The sequence below is a fragment of the Balaenoptera physalus genome, assembly GCF_965194825.1.
Source record: "Balaenoptera physalus genome assembly, chromosome: X".
Lineage (NCBI taxonomy): Eukaryota > Metazoa > Chordata > Mammalia > Artiodactyla > Balaenopteridae > Balaenoptera > Balaenoptera physalus.
In genome coordinates this window covers 34247070-34253069 of record NC_138903.1, presented here as the reverse complement: position 1 = coordinate 34253069, position 6000 = coordinate 34247070, and positions in this window count along the sequence as shown.

Below are 6000 nucleotides of genomic sequence, written 5' to 3'. Positions count from 1 at the left end.
ATGTGTGAATGTTTCTCTAGAACACTTTAGAAGTGGAATTATTGGAATCATTGGGTTATAAGATGTGTACCTTTTAAGTCTTAATAGATTGTATTTCTTCTGTAATTTGTCTTAAGAAGAGAGAAAGTAATTCAGACTCTTGAAAACAGCAAGCAAATATATTTGTACGTGGGAGGGAATTTCCCCTCCCATGTGCAAATATACATGTATACACATGGCTAAAGAGACCCTGTGCCAGCCCTTAAAATGATCCATTCTAATGGAATTCATCGGGAATCACAACAAAGCACAAAAATCATACACACTAGGCCTGCTCTTCTTCTCATTCTTAGTATATTTTACCCGCCCAACTCTTTATATGTGATTATGTGTATTTGTATGTGTGTGTGCACGTGTGTGCTGCATAGAACTTGCAATAGGGTTTCTTCTGCATGAGTGGTCTGAACCACAGCAATTGCTGTGGAAGTAGGAGGGAAATGTGTAAATGTAAGAAATATAATGGAGTTTGAATTATCTGCAACTCATGACTGGTAGGTCTAGGGAGCCAAGCAGAGAGAAAAACTAAAGATGCCATAGGGTTTGGTTTCTCATCGGTTGAGCTGAACAAGGTTTGTTGAAGTATCTAAAATCACACGGAGCACCATTCACTGGGATCAGCTTCATTAATGCCCGTAGCTTTGCTTCTCTGCTGCCAACAATGGCATTTGACTGGGAGTAAGAAGGCCTCCATTTTAGTTTTCTGGCTCTACCTCTGGTTGGCTATGTGATCTTGAAGTAATCACTTCACCTTTCTTCAGCTGTACTTTATTCATCTGTACAATGAAGAGGGCAGGTTAAGGCCTTTTATTTTATTTTATTTTTAATATATTTAACAGGTAATACATTTTATTTATTTATTTTTGGCTGCGTTGGGTCTTCGTTGCTGTGCATGGGCTTTCTCCAGTTGCGGCGAGCGGGGGCTACTCTTCGTTGTGGTGCACGGGCTTCTCATGGTGGTGGCTTCTCTTGTTGCAGAGCACAGGCTGTAGGCGCGCGGGCTTCAGTAGTTGTGGCACGTGGGCTCAGTAGTTGTGGCACACGGGCTTAGTTGCTCCGTGGCATGTGGGATCTTCCTGGACCAGGGCTCGAACCCATGCCTCCTGCATTGGCAGGCGGATTCTTAACCACTGCGCCACCAGGGAAGACCCAGGTTAGGGCCTTTTAAACTTTAGTATCATGGACTAAAAAAAATCCAAACCAAGAGTCTTCTCATCTAACAGATATTTGACGCTACATCAACCATTTGCATCTGTCCAGAAGCTTCTCTGGTACTTTTTCCCTCATACTATGTTATAGGGCTCTACAGAACTAAAATGGGACAAATAGAAAATCCAGTGCTTTAGACTGGCACCAAGCAAAGCAGCAGGTTCAAGCAACAAGCTTGGCTAAAGCTGGCCGTGACCCAGAAGCCGGAAAGACAGAAGGAGAATGATCACCAGTTGAGGCCAGAAGCCTCTGCAACACTGGATGATCTTCTTCTCCAAGTCGGCCCACAGGACATATCTTCTGAGAAAACCCATATCAATTCTATGTATGACATTTACAAATTTTTGATTCTTTGGCTTTAATGGTTCAGGGCAGTGTCAGAGGAGGGGCCTTAGAACCCTGTCTGTTCTATTACCATTTTGGCCAGTATTTCCCAAGTGTTGTCCATAGACCAACCACCTACAGTGGGAAGACCGGAAGTGCCAGCTAAAAGGAAAATACCCAGGTTCCGTGCGTGCTTGATGTGCTGAGTCAGAGGTAGAGGGTGAGGTAGGGGAGAACTGGTGATTTGTATGCATGTTAAAGTTAAGGGAACCATTAGCCTTGGGAGTCCACTGTATTCAGGACACATTTTAAACATAAGATCTCCAGTCACACAAAAGCAAGAGTAAAAAATGTGTTGCTAGGCAGAAGTAAGATGCAAACAGTGAAGAATGCAAGGGGGATGGAGATGCCTCCAGCAAGTGAAAGTCTGAAGTGGGAAAGTTAGGGATGGCCGGACTCATAGACTCTTGATAGAAGGGAGTGGAGTGAGAAGGGCTCATCAGGAAGTCATACAGAAATCCTTTCTACAAGCACATGTGGCAGATGGTTATGAGAGGAGGTTGTCTACGGCCTGGATTAAGGGGTGTGTTTTACATCAAAACTTAGCTGTCGGGGTAATGTCTTCCATTAAAACCAGTCCCCTGGGATGCTGAAGTCATGTGAGTAAGGAAGCATGGTGAGGTTTCAGGAAGGAAAAACACTGCGAGATCTTTATCCCAGGCAAACACACATGTGCACACACACTTCTGGTCGCTACAGGCTTTGAGAGAGAGAACCCTGACATTTTCGTTTTGCCTTCTCTTCTTCTAGGCATTTGTCTTCCTGTGCAGGTTAGCTGTGCTGCCACCAGGGGACAGAAGGACACCACTGATTGTGTCCTGAAGTCTAAGCTTCAACATCTGTGCTCTCCCTGAGATTCCAAACCATGGCTCTCCGGTGGCTTTGATCACTTACCCAAGATGGAGAGTCAGAGACCTCCAGCTTTTCCCATACAACATATCCATTTGTTCAAATGGCTAAAATATGTCAGAGTTTAAACCTATCACACTGGAACCTGCATTTCCCAGGCCTCTGAGTATAAGTAGGAGAAACAGAGTAGTTACTGGTTTGTAGCAACTCTTCCTCAGAGAAATCACCAGAATTCCAAATCCTTCTGTTTCATTCGCGGTCTCTGGGCTGGGTGTCTCATTTGTATTCCTCAGTAGCCCTTCTGGGCCTCCTCTTGCCAAACTCCCAGGACCTACTTTCCTTCCTTAGTCTCTTCCCACGCACAGCATGAAGTCAGTAATTCATGCAGTAAATATTTACTCAGGGTTGATTATGTGCCAGACACCATTCCAGGCTCTGGGGAAACGAATGAACAAAACTCTCCTGTCATGGAGCTTACATTCTAGTGGAGAGGCAGGCGATAAACAGGTATGTTCAGGGGGTAAAAAGTGCCATAGAGAAGTCATAATAAGTAAGAAGTAACACTGGCGGGGGGGTGATTCAGGGAGGGGACAGTGGCAGGGCTGCTGTTTCAGACGGGATGGTCAGAGCAGACCTCTCTCGTAAAGGGGACATTGCATCGGAGATGGGAAGGAGGTGAGGGAGTGGGTCACACAGATTTGTGAGAGAAGGTGCCTTCCAGGCAGAGGGAACCAGAAGCGTAAAGATCTTGACGTGAAACCAAGCTTGGTATGTTTAAGGGACAGAAAGTGGCCAGTGTGGCTGGAGCTGAGTGAGAAAAGGAGGGACTTAATTGGAAATAAGACCAAATAGGTACCAGGGGACTTGATCATATGGGACCATTTCTGCGTGGGATGATGTTGCACTGTACGTTTCTGAGCCGAGAAGGGATGTGAGCCCCGTGGCTGCTGTGTTGAGAGTGGACAGTAGGCCGGTGGGGACAGAAGCAAAGAGCCCCATTAGCAGGGCCACTGTGGTACTGCAGGGGACAGATGACAGTGGCTCAGACTAGGACAGTTATGGTGGAGGTGATGAGAAGCAGAGGAGGTCAGATTCTGGACATGTTTTCAAGATACGGTCGACAGGACTTGATAATGAACTGCCTGTGGTGTGTAAGAGGAGAGTCAAGGGCAGGCTGAGGTTCCGGCTAAGCAAATGGAGTGTCCACACACTGGAGTGGGAAAGCCTGGGGGGCAGGCAGTGTAGTCAGAAGAAAATGAGAAGAGGGTGGGGTCCTGAAAAGTCCAGTGAAGAGAGTTTCGCAAGGAGGGAGGGTGTGATCAATTGTCATGCATGAAGGAGGTGGATGGCATCCCTTGTGGTTGCGGGTGTGGTGACAGTTGCTGCCCACCCCACAGTCTCACTGATATCAGTGGACTTTTCTGTCACGTCCAACACTCGCTAGTCCTCCTTTCCCAAGTGTTAGAGACAATTTTCATACACGACCGCAAAACACGACTGTCCTCTGTGTTCCGTTCTCAGTTTCCTGTTTCTTGGAGCCCCACTAGATGGTAGACAGCTGAACTCTCATCCCGCAGCAGGAGACAGAGGGACACATCACTGAGAGCTCCCGTGAGCACGCCCTGGAGGAAGTCTGTAAGAGGAACCCAGCTTTCTCCATTCAGGGTGGTTCTTTTCCACCTAGAATGCTGCTTCGAGTTGACCATCCACAGAGCACCTAGGGCTTCAAGCAACACCAACCCCTTCCACGGCCATTCACCTCTCACATCCACTCTCCCCAGATAATCACAGCTACTCCAGGACCCACAGTGGCCCTAGATCTGGAAACCATACTGCACTATATTCAAGGATTATGCCTTAAGCATTTTGTCAAAGTAAATGGAATTACTAAAATAGGTGCACGTTATTCTTACTCAATGGTTAACTGTTTACTTAACATCATAACCTAATTTCGCTCTTATATATTGTCACTAATTAAACTTCTGGGTTTGAAAGTAGAATTCTCTTCCAAGATCATCTTTTTTTTTCCATTTTTTAACTTTTAATTTTGAAATAACTTTCGACTTGCAAAAAAAAAAAAATGAGTGAGAAAAATAGCACAAAGAATTCCTGAATACCCATCCCCTAGTTTACCCAAATGTTATCATTTTTCATGCCACAGAGAAATGATAAAAATAAGAAAGTTAACATTAGCAAAATACTGTTATCTGATCCACAGTCCTTAAGTTCATCAATTGTCCGACTAATGTTCTTTTTCTGGTCCAGAATCCAGTCCAGGCCCACATGTTGCATGTAGTTGTTTTGTCTCCCTTAATATGGAACAGATTTTCAACGTCTTTGTCTTCCATGACCTTGACATATTTGAAGAGTACTGCCCAGGTATTCTTTTAGAATGTCCCTCAATTTGGGTTTGTCTGATCTTGACTGAATTCAGGCTATGCATTTTTAGCAATTTTAGCAAGAATACCATAGAAGTGATTTTCCAAGATCATCTTCTGAGGTAAACTCCTACCCTCCATCCCAGTGAACGTCAGTATCTTCATTCATTTACCTTGATCCTTCGTCATTATTCTATGAAGATCCAGGGTAGTAGTTAAGCTTGGTGGGAGACACACCACCCAGATTCAAATCCTAACTGCTTTGTTTCCTAGAGGTATGACACTGGGAAAATTGCTTAATATCTCTATGCCTCAATTTCCTCCTCTGAAAAGCAGGAATAATACTTGGGAGGATTCAATGAGGTGACGCATATAGCATCTTTAGCACATAGCAGAAGCAAGAAGATGGAGCCTGCCCCAGCCTGGGTCCATACGGGAGAAAAATGATGAACAGTCTCCCCTCACCCCCAGCCAACATGCAATGGTCATGTAGTATAGCAAGAAGCAAGCTTTTATTGCTTTAAGCTGGTAAGATTTGGGAGTTGTCTGTTACTGCAGCAGGGCCTAATCCTGACTTACTGACATAGAAATTGAGATCAGAAGTAGGGCATATTGTGACAAAACCTAAAATAGGACTTCCCTGGTGGCACAGTGGTTAAGAATCCACCTGCCAATGCAGGGCACACGGGTTCGAGCCCTGGTCCGGGAAGATCCCACATGCCGCGGAACCACTAAGCCCGTGCACCACAACTACTGAGCCTGCGCTCTAGAGCCTGCGAACCACAACTACTAAGCCCGTGCGCCACAACTACTGGGCCCACGTGCCACAACTACTGAAGCCCGCATGCCTAGAGCCCATGCTTGGCAACAAGAGAAGCCACCGCAATGAGAAGCCCGCGCACCACAATGAAGAGTAGCCCCCGCTCGCCGCAACTAGAGAAAGCCTGCAGGCAGCAACAAAGACCCAATGCAGCCAAAAAAAAAGAAAAACTTAAAGAAAAAAAACTCTAAAATAAATGACTTTGACATAGCGATCTGTTGGTGAGTGGCAAAAAAGCAGATACTGAAGGCTGAAAAAGTGAAGATCTTTGTTATGCAAGAAGCAAAGCATTTGTTAAAAATGTTGCCTGTAGTCACTTGGGAA